This window comes from Suricata suricatta, chromosome 6, assembly GCF_006229205.1.
Source record: "Suricata suricatta isolate VVHF042 chromosome 6, meerkat_22Aug2017_6uvM2_HiC, whole genome shotgun sequence".
Classification (NCBI taxonomy): Eukaryota; Metazoa; Chordata; class Mammalia; order Carnivora; family Herpestidae; genus Suricata; species Suricata suricatta.
The window spans coordinates 103,207,630-103,230,208 of NC_043705.1; the positions used below are offsets into that span (position 1 = coordinate 103,207,630).

The following is a 22,579-nucleotide window of genomic DNA, read 5'->3' on the forward strand; positions in this document are numbered from 1 at the left end:
TGACCCAATATAATTGGATATCTTAAAACCAACAGCCCCAACTAACAGAGAAAATAGAACCAATAAGATTTGACAAGTATGTGACAACACTAAGAAGAAAGCCAAAGTTACTTCCAAACCTGAGTTATGGGGGGGAAAGGGGAGGAAGTAGAGAGGACAACAGACAAAAGAAAGTCTATAAAGAGAGTAGGTTTTGGAGGGAAAATAATGAAGTTAGTTTTGGATTCCATGAGTTTAAGATTTTAGGATGCCATGAACAGGGCTATATTCTCTAGGATATAGGAAACAGAAGATCAGGAGCCAGGAGAGAAATATCATTACCTGTGATAGGTATGATTTGTGCTAACACAGAGGGATATGTTGGAGTTCAGGGCAGGAAACAGATCACTCTAGGTATGTCAAGCAGAAAGAAGTTTAATGCAGGGAATTAACTACTCAAAAAAAGGGGGGGGGGGCATTGGAAAGCTGGAAGAGGTAGAAGTCAGGGGTCTCCCAGGAGCTATAGAGCTCAAGGACATGTCACCAGGGCTGCAATCTCAGAGTCAGGAGTGTGCTGCTGTCACTGTGCCCTAAAGTCCTGGAGGCTGCTGGCCAGCCATTGGAATACTGAGTCCAGTCACTAAGGCCACCCGTTAACACATCTTTACCACTTGTGCAAACGCAACTAATTGGTGGAACTTACCTTGCACTCAGAATCCTTGCTGCAAGGAAGGTAAGTTAGCTTTCTAACCTGTCCAGATAGAAGGAAGAAGAAATGGTCGTGGAGAAGGACAAGTCACAGATCCCACCACAAGGCATGTACACATACAATGAGAAACCAAGTAAAGGAAAAATTGTCGGTGTGATCACTGTTCAGCCTTCAACAAGTGCCTGCAGATGCAGAGTCTCAGTTTCCCCATCTCCCAAATGAGGCAGCTGATATATGGGATTTGTAAGGGTGTCATTAGCCCAACTATTTCACAGATCTGTGAGAAACACCCTGGCCTTGACCCAGAGAGAAACAATTTTCTTCCCAGGAGTATTATCTTCCCAGCCGGCAGGCCAACCCTGCCCATTTGAACATAATCATTAAACACCTAGCAAGAAGTGCTGCCTCACATACTGTTTAATAATTCACATTCCAATCCAGTTACTGGGAGGTTCATAAACAAGAGCTTATTAGAATACAGCCGTTTCCTCTGAGCAAGCCCCATTTTTAGAAGGGAAATTACAATGATTATCTTCAAGATACAGGCATGAATAATATAATCATTCCTCCTCTTTCCTTGTTTTTATCATACCCTTCCATGCTGTCTTAGATAGGAGGTTCAATGCAGCCACTTCTCCCACTCTGGACACTTGCCTCCACTTGGTATAACGTCCTCCCTGTCTCTTCATCAAAATGCATCTGTCCTGGGTCCTACGGGGGCTTAAGAGTTTGCGAAGGGTTCTATTTCTACTTATTCATCTCTGACTTCCTACTGCATGTGGACTTGGAGGGAGTTGGTGGGGAGGCAAGCAGCAGACTGACAGTGAGGTGACATGGCTTTGGGCATTTGTGACCTCTGGGTCTCGAATCTGCATCTCTAAAATAAGAGGATTGGTTTAGACCAGGAATTCTTAACCTGGGTACATGGGCAAGCTCCAAGAAATTTAAGGAATAAGCCTAAATTATATGTAGTAACTCATATGTATGAGGACATCTATGTTCCCCACTTCTATTTAGAAAATAATGTGGTCCCAGGGATACTAATTCCAGATCAGTTCCATGACAGGAAAAATGATCAGTAAGGCAATCGGTGCTCTCTATTTCCTGGCCAGGATACTGATCCAGAGACAAACTTCATGACTAAACCTTACAATCACATCAGATCTTACAACATTTGCTGGAAATACAGAAACAGAGACACTCCTGCTAGAGAGAACAAGAAAAAAAGAAGTACCAGGAACTCCCACTAGCCACCCTGGAACCCACGCAGTAGCTAGTTTGGGGATGAAGGTGACACTATGGGAGACTAAGCATAGAAACAGAAGAAATGACGGGTGCCTGAGTGGCTCAGTCAGGTAAGCGTCCGACTTTGGCTCAGGGTATGATCCCACAGTCCATGAGTTCAAGCCCCACTTGATGCTGACAGCCTGGAGCCTGGTTTGGAATCTGTGTCTCCCTCTCTTTACCCCTCCCCTACTTGTTTTCATTCTTTTGCTCTCTCTCTCTCTCTTTCTCTCTCTCTCTGAAAAATAAACATTAAAAATAATTTAATTAAAAAAAAAAACAGAAGAAATGAGAGTCTTGGTGAAATTGTTGAATTGCTGGATCAAGCTTCACCTGATATCCCTAAACTTTTAGTTACATGAACCTCTACTATTTAAGCTGCTTTGAATAGGACGTTGTGTAACCTGAAACTAAAAGCAACGTCAATGATAGTACATTCATAGATCAGATGTTCTGAGGAGAGAAGACATAGTTTCTAGGAAATCTTCAAAAAAACTTTTAATCCTTAAAGTAGAAAAATCACAGTACAAGCAACTAGGAAAATTCAGTACTGTGAATACTATTAGTGCTCTGTAATCTTATGAATCTACAAAGTTCTAAATTGTTGGCCTAACTGATAATGTGATAATGTATAACCCTCGCCATTGTAAAAAGTAATTTTATTTTTTTAATAAAGTTGAATTTTTCCAATACAAGAGAAATGCATGCTTATTATAGAAAATTTGTAAACTATAGGGGAAAAACAAACAGAAAGACAACCACTGTTAATACTTTGGAAATTTCCTCCTAATGTTTTCATTTTTCTATGCATAATCTTTGGGAAGTTTTAATATAGCTGAGTTCAAACTATAGGCACAATTCTGTATCATGCTTTCTTCACCTGATGTTATCACATAATTCCTACATCATTACAAACCCTCTGTAAATAGCCTTTTTAAGTGGCTTCTTAACATTCTGTTGAATGGATATTCTAGAATTCATTTTACCATTCCCCAAGTGTTAGACAAAATGAGGATGTTTCCAGATTTTGTTTTTGTTTGCTTGGTTATTTTGCTATTATATTTCCTTCTGTAACAAATGGCTCCTTGTGGAATGTGAAGGAAAGAAGTGCTGGCCCGGGCCATCACCATGCCGGGTCACATAGGAAGGAGGTCGGAGTACCATTTGAGACATGGGCAAAACCTCTGCCTTACCATGGAATAACTCATGGTGACCGCCTCTATCCTTCTCTTGACTTCCAATAGGAAGGAGCTTTGCTGGGGTGCCTGGGTGGCTCAGTTGGTTAAGCGTTCGACTTCGGCTCAGGTCATGATCTTACGGTTTATGGGTTCAAGCCCCGCATCGGGTTCTGTGCTGACAGCTAGCTCAGAGCCTGGAGCCTGCTTCAGATTCTGTGTCTCCCTCTCTCTCTGACCCTCCCTTGCTTGCGCTGTCTCCCTCTGTCTCTCAAAAATAAATAAAAAATATTGAAAAAATTTTATTAAAAAAAAAAAAGGAAGGAGCTTTGCTTAGAAGAGCTCTTTCTACCAGGAGGGTGAGTGTCTACCATGATTAGTGGACTGGGGAAGGGGCTCTCAGTAAGAGCCAGCGCCCCTCTCTGTCCTTCCTGCTGTAATTTTAGCAGGGGAGGGCCCTGCCTGGGCAGCCCTGCAATTATCTGCCTATGACTTCATTCTGGGGTTCAGTCATTTGAAGCCCCTTTATTCCCCCAAAATCAGTTTAATTGGTATAAAGGTGATATTTTGGCTTCTTAGGTTGTCTTATTATTTCATTGGTTTAGGACTCAGGCAGGGAAGGATGCTATTTATCAGATGCCTTCAAAACCCAACTAAGAAATTAATGCCCTCTACGGTGCTGAATTGCTTCTCCCCACCCCCACAAGTCAGCTGTTGGAGGTTGGGATTCTGTTTAGAGGATGTGGCTTAAGGCACAACTTCTTGCCACCGCTGGATCTTAGCAATCAATAGAATGATTATTTGTAATAGTCACTACCGTTTATCAAGCAGTAATAATGTACCATGTGCTGTGTTAAATGCTTTACACCATTCATGCTAACAAACCCTATGTTAGCCTCCAGTTTGCTATTTTGAGGCTCAGAGAGGGGCTGTGACATCTGGAGTCACGCTGTCAGTAGTGGCCAGATTCACAGTTAGATTAAGGGCCCTACAAGTCTGTGCTCTGAACCTCTCCACTCTGGTGAAGCTCCTCTGAGGACAGGTGGGAAGGGCAGACAGACGGAGTGAGGACCCCCACACCCCCACACCACTCAGTTCAGGTGATGCCGCCAGACTCAGAGTCCAGCCACAGTCTTCATCTTTCCAGAGGCCACCTCCACAGCATCAGTGTGGTGGCAAGGGACCTAGGGTGGAAAGGAGGATTTTGGGCTTCTGTGTTATTAGACAAAATTCACCTAACATTAAACTCACCATCTCAAAGTGCACAATTTGGTGGCATTTTGTACGTTCACAGTAGTTCCAGAACATTTTTATTACCCTAAAAAGAAACCCTATTAAACACTCACTTCCCATTCTCCCCTCACCTCAGCCTCTGAGGATCACTGATCTGCTTCCATCCCCATAGCTTTACCTATTTTGAATATTTCACACAAACGAAATCACCTGCAGGAGACTTCTCATGGGTGACAGCAGCTCCCACAAGTTATTCACCTTGTAGGTAGGGGAGAAGTCCTCAAAGCACACGGTGGAAAGAACTCTTTCACTGCCCACTTGTCTTCCTACTTTGCATGGTGCTGCCTCTTGGCTCTTCTCTCCTTGACTGGCCGCCCATCCCTCCAAAAACCCTTCCTAATCAATGAGCCAAGGTTTGTGCCTTCTTCTAAGCAGATGACCCAAGAAATCCAATGATTTTATCCTTTTCTCTTGGCTCAAAAAGGTCAAGACCGAATAGCACTGATTTTGATTGGAGTTCGGTGGTTCAAATATGCCTTTTAGCCTGGGCTCCTACAGGCGTCCTCAGTCAACGAGCCCACAACTGAACCGTCACCTCCCTGCGCCTCCATCCCCACTTGCCTTCCCCCCTGGCACAGGAACTCTGAAAACTGTGCACATCCTTATTATGTATCACCTCTTCTTTCTAGATGAAGGCTAGTTCTTCCCATAGCTCTAGCAGAGAGCAATAAGACTGATTTATCAAGACCACCTGGGAATGTTTTCCCTGATGGCTGGAGAAAGGAAGAAAACTTCAAAACTGCTCAAAATAATAACCCATAATGGGAGAGGCAGAGGAGGAATGACTGATGGACAGAAGGACCAGTGAGGTCAACAAAGGGTGGAGGGATTCTGTTTGAGAAGGGGCTTCTAGACCTATCAGGACCATCCTGCAGAAACATGAATTAAGACAGATCTCCTGCCGTCTCTGGGAAATATGGGCACCAGACACACTCCCTGATAATATTCTCCTGGTCCTCACCTGACTTGAAGGAAGAGGCATCTACCAAGGGCTTACAAATCCCAACCGTTTCCCAAGGCTGTTCCGTCTTCTCTGTATCTCAGCCCAACAAGAAAATACATATATTCACACAACAGGGGAGGGGAACAGGGGAGACTTAACAGGACAAGTGGGGCACATGATATACAACAGCCCTTGCCATCTGTCCTACCATGACCCCTCCTGTCTTTCCTGTGTGCGCTGCTGGCATTCTGTGATCCTGACAATCCACGCATGATCGTGAAGACTCCAGGCTCTCACTAACCTCATTAATCTCACCAACTAGCACATGTACACACACCCTCCAGCATCACTAAGTCAGTAGGTGAATGTTCAGCCTTGTATCTCTATCCATAAATAAGGAAATCAATGTTCTATACCTACCAATCCTAATCGTGGATGCTCAAATGGGAGTCCAGAACCCTCCCCCACCCCCACTGACCCCCTCTGTGTTAGTTTCCTATGCCTGCCATGACAAATGGCCACAACATTGGTGGCTTAAAACAACATAAACTGATCTCCTCATAGTTTTGGAGGCTAGAAATCCAAAATCAAGGTGCTGCCAAGGCCATGCTCCCCTCAGAGTCTCTAGGGAGGGATCCTTCTTTGCCTCTTCTGGCATCTGATGGTTAGCAGTAACCCCTGACATTTCTTGGATTATGGTAACATCACTACAATTTCGACCTCTGTCTTCACACAACACTCTTCCCATGTGTCTGTGTACAAATTTTCCTCTTCTTAAAAGGACAAAAGCCGGGGCGCCTGGGTGGCTCAGTCGGTTAAGCATCTGACTTCAGCCCAGGTCATGATCTCATGGTTCGTGGGTTCGAGCCCCCCGTTGGGCTCTGTGGTCACAGCTCAGAGCCTGGAGCCTGCTTCCAATTCCGTGTGTCCCTCTCCCTCTGCCCCTCTCTTGCTCATGATCTGTCCCTGTCTCTCAAAAATAAATAAATGTTAAAAAAAGAGGACAAAAGCCATTGGATTAGGACTCACATTAGTCCAGTATGACTGCATCTTAACTTGATTCTATCTGCAAAAACCTTATTTCCAAATAAAGTCACATTCACAGGTGGTGGGAGTTTCTTGAACAGATCTTTTGGGGTAACACAGTTCAGCCCACTACATTTTCTAATAAGGGCCAAACCAGAGCCTGTGGCAGGGGAGTAATAGGAATATTTTCCTATTATAAGCTCCTGGGACCCCGGACATGTATCATCATCAACATGAAAAAATACCAATATGTACTGAGTTCTTACTAAGTGCCAAGCAGTGTGCTATTTTTTGTGTTAATCCTCATATTCACCCTGTGAAGTAGAACAACTACCAGCCCCATTTTACAAGTGAGGAAATCAAAGCTTTAGAAAATTAAGTAACTTACCCAAGAATTATAATGATAGATCCAGGATTTGAACCCAACTCTCTCTAACCCCAAAGCCTACCAAAGTTCTTCCATGCTTTACTTTTGGATAAAGCTGTGTGACTTTGAAAAAGTAAGCACCCCTCTCTGGGCTTTAGTATCCTTATCTGAAAAACTACAGTTCCTGAAGATTTCTAAGAGCTCTTCCTGCTGGGAGTCCGCAGCTCTGTGACTCTTTTCACCAAGGTAACCACTCCCTCTGGGCAGCTGATCTACATTTGAAATTCACTAAGTCAATATCCGCTTCTGGGCCCCCTCCTTACTGAAGGGCAGCTTGACGCCCTGCAAGGTGTGTTTAGACATGATTCAAATCAACTGGACTTCAAATAGCTTTCCCAAATTCGACACTGTGCTCTCATGGCCTCATCAGATGCAGCGATCATTTCCATCCAAATTTATACTTCAGGAAGAGCCTAACTGACCCACAGGGAAAGATCAGCCCTACCAGAAACACACATCTTGATGGTACTTGGGGAAAATCTTGCGTTTCTAATTTGTTTCTTATTAGCAGTGTGCCTCTGGAACTGAGTAAGAACATCAAGTTTGCGAGGTCTTTCACTTGACTTAAATGAATATTTCATATTCCAATTCTAGAGAACAGGGTAACAGAAGGCATTCCATATTTTCTGACTCCCTCCTCCTGGCATTTTCCCATTACTTTTCATTCCATTTTCCAACTAGGCCACATTATGTGGGGGCTCTAGACACCCTGACAGAAGCAAGCCGGGGAAGGGAGTGGGCAATAACAAAAAGATTAGGGTCAGTAAGGGAACTGGTGGGAAGATAAAGAACAGTGCTCAGAGCAAGCTAAAGCCAAAATGATCACAAAATCATAAAATGAATCACATTTATTGTATGCTCCTAGTTTCAGGCACATTTTCTCTTCTAATGCTCTCAGCAATTACGAGGAGCAGCTGCGTTATGATCCCACTTTGCAGATGAAAACACAAGTTTCAGCTGGTAAATAAGATTCAGGACCAGGTGTGGCTGGTTCCAAAGCCTCTTCCCTCTGCAACCCCGGGTGGGGGCCGAGGATCACAAAGAATAAAACAGTCACCTCCCTCTTTGTAGAGTTTGCATTGCTGTTGGTGTTACAGTGGCCAACTCCCAAGAGCAAGTACTCTTTTTATTTTTTTTTTCATGGAGGAGGAGACAAAATTTTATTTTAATGATGCCAAACACAGTAGGACTGCCTTAGATCTGGAATGCTTGGGAAGAATGCAGGAGGAAGGGCTGAATGCCCTGGTCAGCCTTGGTCCTCCTCACTCTTGCTCCTGCTGTAATATCAGAGTCAAGGGCTGAATGGTTCCTGCAGTTTCCCAAAGCAGCAAAACCTTCCTCCTTGGAGCTGTACCCTATCCCTCCTCCCAGCAGAGCACTCAAGTCACACAGACCTAGATTCCAGCCCCGGCTCTCAGAGCCTCCCCCTTCTGTAAGATTAGGGTGATATTAGTACCTAGACATCTTGAGTCCCACCACTTCTCCCTCCCTGCCCCCTACAGCCCCATCAAGCTTGGTCCCCTGCAACAGGCACCTGGCTCATCTCCCTTCTCCCACTCTTGTTCCCTAGAGCCACCTGGTCCACCCAGCAGGCACAGTGAGATTTTTAAAATATAAATTAGGGGCGCCTGGGTGACTCAGTTGGTTAAGCGGCCGGCTTTGGCTCAGAGCATGATCTCACAGTTCGTGGGTTCGAGCCCTGCGTCAGGCTCTGTGCTGACAGCTAGCTCAGAGCCTGGAACCTGTCTTCGGATTCTGCCTCAGGCTCTGTGCTGACAGCTAGCTCAGAGCCTGGAACCTGTCTTTGGACCTCTCTCTCTGACCCTCCCCTGCTCATGCTGTCTCTCTGTCTCTCAAAAATAAATAAAACATTAAAAAAAATTTTTAATATAAATTAAAGCACATAACTGTTTTGCTCAAACCCCTCCAGTGGCCTCTCATAATTCCTAGAATTTAAAAAACTGTTTGGCATGGCCTTCAAGGCCTTCCTTTGCCTGCTCCCCCTACGCTCTCCTCCTAGATCCCTCCATGGTGCTACATGGGCCTTCTAGTTCCTGAAATGTGCCAAGTTCATTAGTTGGTCTCTCTGACCAGCATGTTCATCCTTAGGGCTTCACACGCTTCCTCCCTCACTTCACTCCGCTCTTTACTCAAAAGTCCTTACTCCAGAGAAGCTTCTCTTACCCCTCCCAGTTAAAAAGCAGCTTTCAAGGGCACCTGAGTGGCTAAGTCAGGCGAGCATCTGACTCTTGATTTCAGGGTAAGCTGTGATCTATCAGGTCATCACATTGAGCCCGGAGTTGGGATCTGCACACATAGTGTAGAGCCTGCTTGGAATATTCTCTCCTACTCCTGCTCACTCGCTTGCTCTCTTTTCCTCTCTCCCTCTCTCAAAATAAATAAATAAACATTTAAAAAATAAATAAGAAGCAGCTTTCCTAGCACACTTTAGAACTTTACTTGCCTTATTTTTCTCTAACATTTATTACTACTTGAAATTCTACATGTATTTAAATTGTTATTATCTGTCTTTTCCACTAAAATATATATTCCCTGAAAGCAGGAACCTTCCCTACGTTATTTATCCAATATTTGTCATGCAGTAGGTGCTTAATAAATACTAGCAGAATGAATGAATGAATGAGACTGTGTTAAGTTTGGGCAAAGATTGCTAGTTGTCCCCACTACCCATTCTCCCCTTCTTCCTTTTAGTAATTAAAACTCCACGTTGTAGTTGAACACAACACTGCCCACCTACAGGCCCGGTTTCCCAGGCTCTCTTGAAGCTAGATGTGTCTGTGTGACTAGGTTCTTTCCAAGTAAGTTTGCCAGATAAAATACAGGATGCCCAGTTAACTTTGAATATCAGACAAACAACCAACAATTTTTTGGGATAAGTATCTTTCAAATGAAAAGTTCAATAATTGTGCAACATTATTTGCAATAGAAAATATGCAAGCAGCCCAATTGTCCATCAATAGATGAATGTATAAAGAAAATGTCTCACACACGAACACACACAGGAATATTATTCAGCCATAAAAAATGAAATCTTGCCACTTACAACAATATGGATGCATCTAGAGAGTATAATACTATGTGAAATAAGTCAGAGGAAGACAAATACCATATGATTGTCCTCATACCTGGAATTTAAGAAACAAAACAAATGAACAAAGTAAAAAAAAAAAAAGAGACAAACCAAAAAACAGACTCAACTATGGAGAACAAACTGATGGTTACCAGAGAGGAGGGGGTGGGGGCGGGGTGAAATAGGTGAAGGGCATTAAGAGCACACTTAGGATGAGCCCTGAGTAATGTATAGAACTATTGAATCACTATATTGTACACTCAAAACCAATACAACACTGTATGTTGACTATACTGGAATTAAAATAAAAATCAAATTTAAAAAATTTTAAGTCTAATAATTGTTTTAGTATAAATATGTCCCATTCAAAAAAATGATCAATTGTGTCAAAAGCAAACACAAGCAGAGATAGGACTTGAAAATTCCCTGGGCAAAACCACTCATACAAGCAAAGCTTAATTTAGCTTATTTTGCAAGACAAGAGAGGCTAACTTGACCTGGGTCACTTCTGGCTCCTTACCTATGAACATCAGAAGCGAAAGTTAAATTGTTCCCCAAAATGAATACGAAGTTTCCACTAACCAATTTTCTGTCATTTAAGAACTTTTTCAGATTGGAACCAATCCCCGTGAGGACGAAACATCACTGCCTCCACACTGTACACGCTGCTTTCGAACAACAGATGTCTGAGCTCCATTCCACATTTTGGTCTGAGTGCTCCTGGTTTGCAAACCATCTTTTTGGTGTGTGCACAATAAACTTTTATGAACTACTACTACTTCAGCGGCTCATTCGTTTTACTTCTGTTAAACATTAAAGAAAGTAATGTCTCCAACTCCAAGGTCACAGCCTTAAGACTAAGCACATGTCCTCACTTACCATTCCCCTTCCCGCAGGCCTCAACACCGTCATCAGGGCCAGTGTGAGTCACCTGTGACCCAGTGGGCCAGCGCAGCACCCACAGATGTGGCCGAGCAGACAACGGAGGGAACCCCCTAGCCGGGGTGCATGTGATGGGACAGGGCCATTCTACTTCCTAGGTCCGCGTCCTTGCTCAGGCATGTAGACAAGAGAAAACTACCTTCTGCCTCATTAAAGCCCCTATTAGTCTGTTCGCCATTAATGCTGCTAAACCAGTACAGGAACAAATGCCAAATTATAAAGTTTGTAAAATTATTTCAGAAAGCCTCAGTAAATGTTTATTTCTCATATTCTCACTAACAGAGTTGCCCCTCATTACCAAATTTCACAGCTCTGTTTTTTTTTTTTAATGTTTTTATTTATTTTTGAGAGAGAGAGAGACAGCCTTAACAGGGAGGGTCAGAGAGAGAGAAGGAGACACAGACTCTGTAGACAGGCTCCAGGCTCTGAGTTAGCTGTCAGCACAGAGCCTGATGCAGGGCTCAAACCCATGAACGGTGAGATCTTGACCTGAGCTGAAGTTGGAGTCTTAACTGACTGAGCCACCCAGGCGCCCCTCACAGCTCTGTTTTGAAGGAGATTGGCATCTTTGTTCTTCTTCAGCAGCTCTTGATGCCGTGGTTGTTTCCAAGTGCTGGGATGGGGCTGCAGGAACTTGGCCGCCAGCAGAGGCTGGGTGCCCTGTCGGCCTCCGAGGAGAGGGGCTCAAAGAGAGGGATATTCCCAGGGCCAAATTAAGCAGAGGGACCAAAAAGTTTTTGTGTTCCCCCAACATTGATTCCCAGCTGCCTGGAGATACTCTTGAAATATTGCCATCTATGGGGCACCTGGGTGGCTAAATTGGTTAAGTGTCATGATCTCATGGTTTGTGAGTTTGGGCCCCACGTCAAGCTCTGTGCTGACAGCTCAGAGCCTGGATCCTTCTTCAGATTCTGTATCTCCCTCTCTCTCTGCCCCTCCCCTGCTCATACTCTGGGTCTCTCTCTCTCAAAAATACTGTCATCTATGGAAACCCAGGGAGAAGAGAAGGAAACCAAAGTCCTTCTGCACTAGGGCTACCCTAGCTCAGCCGCAGTCACAGACCCATGGCCAGGAGGAGCCTTTATGGCCTCTGGGAAGTTCTTCCCTCCACCCATGCCTGGAGCACACTTCCCCATACCTTCCCATGGCTGGTCCTCCCCCTTCATTCAGTGTCCCCTCTGAGGAGCCCTGCCCTGACCAGTTCATCTAAATGAGAAGCCCCTGTCACCCTCCAGCTCCTAACCTGGCATTGTTTTCCTCCGCAGCACCTTTCACTTCTTTTTTCTTTTTTTCCAAGTACCAGTCATCTTCTATTGGAGGTTAATTCTGAATTAGGATATGAAAGGATTCACGGGTGCCAGGCAAAGGTCAGGGTCGGGAATGCCTCCACAACGGGCCCCCTTGTGTGGTACTTGCATAGCCCTTAATGTTTGCATTCCTTGTAATGACAATGCTTGAAAAGCACCACAGAAATCCCAGCGGACACCCCCTCTCTTCACACCGATGTACTTACAAGACCAGGCAGTAACCTCTTTGAAACCCTCCAGCAATGCCTTTGGGGTGAACCCCGCCTCAGTATCCAGCGCGGCAGCTCTCCGAGCTGCTTCTCCTTCGCTGGTATGGATGACGCCATCTTGGAGTCCTGTGTGTCCGCCAGCCGCACCTGTCACTTCTCACTTGTTATCATACATCTTCTGGCTTACTGTCTGCCTTGCCCACTGAAAGGCAAGCTCCGTGAAGGCAGGGGATCTGCCTCTCCTTCGTAGCTGTGACCCCAGCACCTCAAACGGTGCCTGGCAAGGAGGTGTTGCTAGATAAACATCTTTCAATAAATAAACTAATAAAAGATAGATATGGGTATAGATATAGCTACAGATTTGGCTACAGATACACACATAGATATATAAGCGTTACCGACAAGTCAGATTTTACCAATGGCTTCCTTGCAAAGGGATTCCTAAAAAGGGATGAAACCTCCATGTACATAATGATGCTGGTGCTTCACTAGAGAACACGCAGCCTTTTGGCAGAAGGCTTGCCTCCCTGTTGACCTGCAACCTCTCCTGGGAGGAAGTAGTGTTTCAGCAGAATGTCAGAACTAAAGGATTCTGAGGTCCAAGCCCCTGGCGGGGAAACAGAGCCCAGAGTGGAGATGGGGCCATGTGGACAGGAGTAACTGAGGCCTGCAAAGCCTTGCCTACTTGAGGAAGCATCTTCACCTCCTTTTGTTACTTTGCTCCACACAACAGTTCTACTGGACACGTGGTGGCAATATCAGTAGTGTATAATTATAGTTTGCTACGCCCAGATCACAATATCCCCGAAAACCAGAGACCACCGGGGAGGCCGAATCACACACGCAAAAGCAAAGGGCGTTTTATCACCGGCTTAAGCTTGGGCTTAAGCTCGGGTTCACAGACCTCACCAGAGCTGTGGGTCCATGCTGAGAGCCCCGAACAAGGGCTGAGCAGGATTTTTGGGGGTTTGGGAAGAGGGGGGGTTACAGGAAATTGTGACACAGGTACAGTGATCCAGTCCGTATCATATAACGACACTGGCAACCATTCTAACCATGCACATTGGCCAGAGTGTTCGTTACTTTTGGCGGGACCCAATCATGACCTTTAGTGTTTCTTTGAAAATAACCAATTACAGGGTGGGCCAAGGACCCCCACGTGGGGTGAGTAACTGGTTAATCTAGTATTAAACAACAGGTCACTATCTATGGTTTCCATCTCCAGGTCTCACTCTTAGGAATGTGGAGGGTGGTTGCTGGCCTTTTCTGATTGGGTGTTACAAGGGTGGTCTCTCCTGCCTTGGGCAGTGTGTAACTGCCTGATAGTTTCAGGGAAACTGAAACTTGGGCCTTCTAGTTTAGAGGGGAAACTTAAAGCCTATCATGGAGTCAGTTTGGTTCAGACTTGTGTCCTTTCAAGCGAAACATAGTTTAGTAGCTTCGTGAACTGTACATTTAAAAATGGGCAAGATGGAGGCGCCTGGGTGGCTCAGTCAGTTAGTTAAGCATCCGACTCCAGCCCAGGTCATGATCTCATAGCTTATGGGTTCAAGCCTTGCGTCAGGCTCTGTGCTGGCAGCTCAGAACCTGGAGTCTGCTTCAGGTTCTGTGTCTCCCTCTCTCTGCCTCTCCCCCACTCACACTCTGTCTCTCTCTCTCTCCTTCAAAAATAAAATAAAATATTAAAAATAAATAAAAATGCACAAGATGGTAAATTTTATGTTATGGGTATTTTACTACAATTAAAAACAAAAAGGATATATATAGTTATTAGCAACAACTGTATTTTGTGCATGAACAAAATGAAGCTCAGAGAGGCCGTGACTTATAAAAGTCACACAGCTAGGGATTGAAGAAGCTAGCCTTAATGTCAAGACTTCGGAGTCCAGCTCTGAACCTCCTCCACAAGGGAGGGGGAAACTTCACTCCCCACACATGCCAAGAACCAACCTGAAGCTAGAAGATCAGGGCCCTGGGCTTTCCAAGGAGTTCTAATATGCTTAGATACACCACAGCTGTTCACGCGACTGTGCCGCAGAGGCCTGTCTCTTCCATGAGATGGCCCCAAAGGGTGGCTGATCCAACAGACAAGAGCTCAATACAGATCATGTGTCATTTACTCCCATTTTGTGATGATTAATTTGCTAGGGGAACAAGAGAGTTCGGTACATTAACATGCAAAGAAAAATTAAACATTTATGCATCCTTTTTCTCTTCGTTCCTAGACGGATAAGTCCTGTCAGTGTCTGCAAGAGATATTCTCATTGATATTGTTTATCTGTTCCACTTGATTCCAAATTACACTTGAGAAACAAGAACTAACACACCACGGTGTTTTGGTACAGAAGTAGTGACTACAGGGGGCCAGATAGTAAAGAAAAAATATATAGCCTGAGATTCTACTACAGCATAAACTCAGTGCAATACGACACAAAGAATCAGGCCTCAACAGGTAGAGCTCAATAAAGCCTTCTTGGAATAACTCACCGGGGTTCCTTGAGTCCCTGTTTAACATGCAGCATTGTGCCAGGGATGTGGAAGGGTTTCATCTCATGTGCCCGCTTTGCTCTAATGGCCAAATCACTAAGTTGAAAAAGAATCCGAGGCCTACTTAGAAGAATTACAGTCAGAGCATGAAGCAAATTATAAATGTGTTTTCTTGTCTTCACTCCATCCTTTACCACTTGTATGACCTTGGGAAGAGACCTAACATCACTGATCTTGTATTCTCATCTCAGAAAAGAGGATAATAACACTGCCCACCTCATATGGTTGCTGTGTGAATTACATGAGATGTGTGCAAAGCACTGAGTACAGTGCCTGGCAGCAATGAGTTCAGTACATGAGCTCATGTTAGTAGATGCCACACAATGCATAGCACTGTGTAATCACAGAGCACACTTTCGTTTTTTTTTTATTTTTTTAAATCTTTATTTATTTTTGAGACAGAGAGAGGGAGAGACAGAATGCGAGCAGAGGAGGAACTGAAAGAGAGGAAAACACAGAATCCAAAGCAGGCCTCAGGCTCTGAGCTGTCAGCACAGAGTCCAATGTGGGGCTTGAACCCACGAACTGTGAGATCATGACCTGAGCTGAAGTCAGATGCTTAACTGACTGAGCCACCCAGGCACCCATCACAGAGCACACTTTCAGTAAGTATTTATTGACCATTATCTCAGGATCATGAGGATGAATGATCTGTAGTTGTTTTTTACTATATTTCATTAAATACTAGTTAGAGCTTATTGAACACATATTATGTGCTAGACCCTGGTGCGAGGGTCTGATGGGGTCTTAACACATCTAGTCTTCATACAGTGACCATGCACCCAGACAGTCTGGCTCCACTACCTGCCCTCTCAACCATGACCCTCACTGCATCTGTCAAGGAGCAGCTGTTACTTCCTTTATAATCAGATAAACAAAATATTATTTTAAAATAATTTAAGATGTTGGGGCACCTGGGTGGCTCAGTAGGTTAAGGGTATGACTCTTGATTTCAGCTCAGGTTGTGATCTCTCTGTTCATGAGATCAAGCCCTGTGTGGGGCTCTGTGCTGACAGCACCAAGCCTGCTTGGGATTCTCTCTCTCTCCCTCTGTCTCTGTCCCTCTCTGGCTTGCATGTGCTCACTCTCTCCCTCTCTCTCTCTCAAAAATAAACTTAAAAAGAATAAAAATGATTTAAGATGTTAAATACATATTTGTTGAATGATTATCAACTCCCACCCAAATCTATAAGAACCTCAAGATTGAGAGATTGGGGTGTCTTAGTGGCTCAGTTGGTTAAGGGTCTGACTCTTGGTTTCAGCTCAGGTCATGATCTCATAGTTCATGAGTTTGAGCCCAGTATAAGTGAGTCACTGCAGAGTCAGTGCAGAGCCTGCTTGGGATTCTCTCTCTCTCTTCTCTCTCTGCCCTTCCCCCACTCTTGCATTTGCATGTGTTCTCTCTCTCTCTCTCTCTCTCTCTCTCTCTCTCAAAATAAATAAACTTAAAAAAAAAAGATTGAGAGACTGACATTTTTATTTCAAATGAAAATTTTTACTGAGAGCAGGGTGTTCAGCACTGAGGAAGATGCTACGGGAACTATAATAGAAGAGATGATATCTTCCCTTCAGGGCCTTGTGGACAGTCACCATGCTAAAAGCTTTGCCCACTCATGTCTCTTTAATCTCCACAGCAAATCAATGAGATAGGTAAAATTAATATCTCCATTGTGCAAAGGATGAAACCAAAGCCTCAGGGGTCCAAGAAGGAAGACCTGAACAGGCTAACTGACGCAGGCAATGGTTTCCATCCATTTTTCTTCCCCTCTATCTGAAAAAGCAGGCCACTTGATGGGTGCTTGAAACATTCTTGGCAAGGTGAATACCAACTTTTTAATACACTCTTGTCACTAAACATGAGTGCATTTACCAGACATTAAACTTTACACGCACACACTTACATAGCTAGCAAGTTCTAAAGAATCTCACTCTCTGGGTTTATGGACCTCTTACGTCCTTGCCACCAGCTCCTCTTTTCCCACCTTCAGCATTTGAAGATAGGCCTGAAATAGAGAAGACATGCCGTTTCCCTGTTCTTCCTGCTAATTCTCAATTTCAAGATGTTCTATTATACCTGATTAATGGCCTGACAGGGCTCATTCTAGCCCACAACCTTGAGCTTGTAAAATGCACAGGGGAAAATTCACTAATGACCATGTTCATCTTAAGGCATGGTAGGGAATTTTTTTTTAAGTGAAAAAGGCTCAAGAAGCAGGGACTTTTCAAACAGCCAATTATGAATAACAATTGTTTGATAGCCGAGCGCAGTAGATCTTCCAGCTCATTCGGTTTTCATCTAATTAAATCTTTCATTTCCACAGGCAGTGTGCGGTACATGCTTGTGTTTGCCTTTGTCGGCAGGATATAATCAATAGGAGAAGTGTGGATGCATTTCAGCATTTATTAGCAGCTCAATTGGAAGTTGTTTTATTTTAATAACATCCTTGCCTTCATTCTTTTCAGGGTAAATCGACAGCTTTGATGAATAATAGACAACAGAAAACTGGTTTCTGTTATCCCATTAAGAAGAAGAAATTAGAGAATGAAAGGGAGCTGAGAAAGAAATTGAAAAACACTTTAAAGCTGAATTTTCTTTGTTACAAAAAAAAAAAAGAAAAACAAACAAAAATGCCCTCTACTCACTCTAAATGATCATCAGATCTATTTGATTTTAGCTAGATATACCTCCCAAGACCATGGCGATAAATTCCCTTTCCACCACTTTGATTCGCAGCTCACAATTAGTTATTCCTGGTTAATTTCCGCTGGAGCTGCAATATGGACTAGAAAGGGGAGAACCAGGTACAAAATGTCATTTGTTCACCGGTGGTGAATCCGAATGCCCAGATGCTCCCATCCTCAAATAGTAGACTCACTGACAGAGATGCGATGCCGTAGAACAACCATGGAAATTTTGCAACAATGAGGCATTCACACGAGCCCACTGCACAGCCGGGTTGGCAGAATTTGAAGTGATCTGTGGGCCAGGAGACCACATTATAGAAATCCTACCTGGTATAGCCAACCATTTATTTGACAGTGTCACATGAATACCTCTCATCTACAAACCTGAGCATTTTACCACAGTGAGATTCTACTTCACACCCATTAGGATAGTGATTATCCAAAAAGTAATACTAATAATAATAAACAGGGGAGCCTGGGTGGCTCAGTTGGTTAAGTGTCTGACTCTTGATCTCAGCTCAGGTCATGATCTCCTGGTTTGCAGGATCAAGCCCCACAATGGGACCTGTGCCTACAGTAAGGATTCTGCTTGGTATTCTCTCTCTCTCTGCCCCTCCCCTACTCATACCCACACTTTCTCTCAAAGTAAATTTCTTTTTTAAAGTTTAAAAATAAATAAATAAATAACAAGTGTTGGCGAGGATATGGAAAAGCTGGCACCCTTGTGCAATGTGGGTGGGAATGTAAAACAGTATATAGCCCGTTGAAAACAGTTTAGAGGTTTCTCAATATGTTAAATACAAAATTACCATATGATCCACCAATTCCATTTCTACCCAAAAGAAGTGAAAGCAGGGACTCGAACAGATATTTGTACACTCATGTCCTCAGCAGCAATATTCACAACAGCCAAAAGATGGAGGCAACTCAAATACCCATCAATGGACGAATGAATAAATAAAATGTGGTATATAATAAAATAGAATTATGCAGCCTGAGGTAGGAAATTCTGCCACAGGCCACAGCATGGGTGCACCTTGAAGACAGCACGCAGAGTGGAATTAGCCAGTCACAAAAGGACAGACATTGTGTGAGTATATGAGGTTCCTGGGGCAGTCGAATTCATGGAGACAGACTAGAATGCTGGCTGCCGGGAGGTGCAGGGGGGGACATGGGGTCCGTGAGCAATGGCACAGCTCCAGGTGGGCAAGATGGAAAAGTTCTGGAGATGGATGGTGGCGATTGTGGCATAGAGGAATGAATGCCACAGAAGTGCACATGGAACAACGGTTAGGATGGTAAGTGTTGTTATGTATATTTTGCCACAAGAAAAAATAAATCTGAATATTTTAACCCCCAGATAAAGTTGTCCTCAGATAGCTCCCCACTGTCATACAGCACATCCGTTCATCCGGTTGCTCGGGCCAGAGACCTGGGAACCAGCCCTGACACCTCCTCAAGTCCCAGCCATCCCTGGTCAAATCCCCTGCTCAAATGAATGCCCCATCGGTCTAAGTCCCACCAGGCCCTGCCATCTCCCTGAGCGACTGTCCTCTTACCTGAATGTCCTCCTACCTGGGCTCTGGGCCATCCCAGGCCCTGCCACCTTCAGGCCTCTCTCCACCAGCAACTGAGTTTTTACAGACATAAACCGAGTCCTGTTGCTGCTGGGCTCCAAACCTTCCCCCTGCTCGCGCCCCCGGCACTTAGAACCATATCCGGGGGGCACCTGGGTGGCTCAGTCGGTTGAGCGGCCGGCTTCAGCTCAGGTCAGATCTCACATTGGTGGGTTTGAGCCCCGCATCGGGCTCTGTGCTGACCGCTAGCTCAGAGCCTGGAGCCTGCTTCCGGTTCTGTGTCTCCTTCTCTCTGCCCCTCCCTCTCTCATGCTCTGTCTCTCTCTGTATCAAAAATAAATAAAACATTAAAACATTAAAAAAAAAAAGAACCATATCCGGGCCCCTGCCCAAGCCTACTGAAGCCCTGAAGGGGGCGGGGGGGGGGGCCTCCCTTGTGTCACCCTCTCCCTCATTCAGTACTTCTGTTCTCTGCACATAGTGCACTTCTGCTAGTTTCCCAGACTCATGAGGCTCCATCGTCATGCAGGGCCTTTGCCCCCGGGACCTCTTTGCGGACCCTCTCCCATGAGGGAGCCTTCTTCCCTCATGGTTTGCCTGGCCAAACACTCCTTTGACTTCAGGTCTCGACATAAATGGCATACTCAAGAGTCCTTCACAGATGCCATGTCTCAAACAGCCCCCCCCCCCCCGCCCACATTCTCCTCTCATGTGCTCTCGTTTGCCCCCATGGCACTTTAACACTTCCATATTTGCATATTCCTCCCTACCCGGGGAAGGTCACATCCCCAATGGCAGCACCCATGTGTGTCTTATTCAGTTTTTCTAGCACTCAGTAGGATATCCGGCACCCAGTAGGTATTCATGTGTCAGATGAATGAGTAAAGGAACACAGACAATGAGCCCCAGAAACACCGCATCTCGCCCAGACAGCCTCCGCCTTTTACTTTCGCAGGCGGCTTTGCACCGTGACCTGAAACCTGCTCCCCTAACGCTAACCCACACACTCACTTACACCTGCTTGGTGTCAGACACGCCCACACAAAGGCCCTCTCGCGAAAGGGCCTTGCTCTTCCCCAGAAGGGGAGAAGAGCGACGCTTGTCGAAGACAAGGTGAGTGCCTGAGTTGTTTCCTGCCATGATATAAATTCGTTGACAAGTGCCACGCAGCTGTTCTGGTTCTTGGTTTTCAGCGCATGCCGCCTGCAGTATTAGCGAACGAGTTCCTCGAAACAACATGCGGCCGGCGATAGAGATGGAACGTAAAATTGGGTCTGTAGTTATCCGGCCCCCCAGGGCCATCCCCATCCCGTACCTCAGCGGTAACGACGGAGCCGCGGCTCCCTCACGGGTCGTCCCCCCTTTGGCAAGCCATCTTCCTCTAGGTAACGCTCCAACAAATAGTAACTTGGATAATGACCAATGCTACAATGATTATTATTGTTATTATGGACTCTATTTTATTCTCACTTAATTAGTAATTATTTTAAATTACATGGCTGAAGAGCTGCTACAATGGGTGTTTCCTGGCAGTCAAGGGCTAATTCTCCATCAGTGCAGAAATATGGGCTATTTTGACTTCAGCTGCTGGAAGCTGTGGTGATGAACGCCTCTCAGTGCCATATGGCGTCGTCTAAACTCAGTGTCGCTTCACAACAATAGTTTCACTTCTATTACCGCTAAGGAGAAATATGTAAAAACTGTTTTCTCTCTAAACGGAGCTCCCATGCTGGCAAGCCCTTGAGTATCTGCGAGAAGGAAACCAAACAATCCTGTCACACATATCAGTGCTAGCTCCTTCTGGGGGTTCCCTCAGGGGGCCAGGTTCACAGCTCACATTTACGGGGCTGTAAGATGCACACATCTTCTGCTGTAGGTGACACCTACCCGATCAGGTGACGAACCAGCGGTGAAATCTGAAACCCGCAAGGCTAACCATTAGTGGGTGCACATAAAACAGCCTGGGTAGCAGTGTGTGCATTCCAAACATTTATTCTATAAATAAATATGCTCTCGTCAAATCACTGAATACAGGAGGGAAATAAGATGAATCTGGGCCATCTTTTTGTGTCATAAAGTAAGGATGTACCCAAACAATGATGAAGAAATGTCAAGGGGACACAAGAACCAATCTGAAGTGGCTTCCACTGACTAAATCTGAGAAATATTGAGCATTGAAATAAATAATGGGGGTGCCTGGGTGGCTCAGTTGGTTAAGTGTCTGACTCGATTTTGGCTCGGGTCACGATCTCACGCTTGTGAAATGGAGCCCCAGGCTCTGCACGGGGCATGGGACATGCTTGGGATTTCTTTTCTCTCTCCCTCTGCCCCCTCTCCTGTTCCCACACTCTCACTCTCTCTCTTTCTAAATAAATAACTTAAATTTAAAAATAAATAATTGTTAACAGCTTTATAACCCATTGGGTAGTGTGGCACCCATGAATCCATACTGATAAAAATTGATGAATAAATAAATGAGAAGGGAAAGCTCTTTACAACAGACAGATAACTAATAAATGAAAAAGAAATGATGATGGTACTAGAAAATCACTGGTACCATCACAGTAACAACTTATTCATCAAGAAACATTCATGGATGCTAAAATCTAGTGGGCAAGAGGCTGATGGGGAAAGAGAGATTTATGTAGTTTCAAAGTATCTCCTCACAAGGTACTTATTAATCACAAAAAGACCTTACAGTAGAGACACTTGGCAGGCCCCAGAAGAAAAAATGACCAAAGTTAAAAATACCAGCAGCCAAATAAGACATCACGTGCCACGCCACAGGGTCTGATAAGATAAAACACAGCATCTGTGACCTTCCAGCCAAAACCCTTAACCCGAGTCTAACCAACCTGAGGGAGATGCTACAAAATGGCCCACAATCTTCAACCCTGTGCATGTCATGAAACACAGATTTACCAGATGATCCAGCAAGTCATCCTCTACGTAAATACCCCGGAGAAGGGAAAGCAGGGACTCAAACAGATGTTTGTACACTCGTGTTCACAGCAGCAATATTCCCAACTGCCGAAGAAAGCAAACCAAGTGTCCATTGATGGGTGAATGGATAAACAAAATGTGATGTATACACACAATGGGATATCACTCAGCCTTAAAAAGGAAATCCTGACACATACTACGGCACGATGAACTCTGAAGATGTTGTGCTACATTAAACGAGCCGATCACAAAAAGACAAATAGCATTTGATTCCACTTACATGAGTACCTAGAGTGATCCAATCCTATTCATAAAAAGTAGAAGGGTGGTTTCCAGCGACCGGGGGGAAGGAGAAGTGGGGAGTTTATGCTTCATGGGTGCAGAGTTTCAGGTGGGGGAGGGGAAAGGTTTTGGAAATGGATGGTGATGATAGTTGTACAAC

The 22,579-nt window shown here is 44.7% G+C and overlaps 1 pseudogene; it reads left to right on the top strand.

Moving 5' to 3' along the window:
- Positions 1-12,372: 12,372 nt before the first annotated feature.
- Positions 12,373-22,579, top strand: part of LOC115293507 — a 12,080-nt pseudogene continuing 1,873 nt past the window's right edge.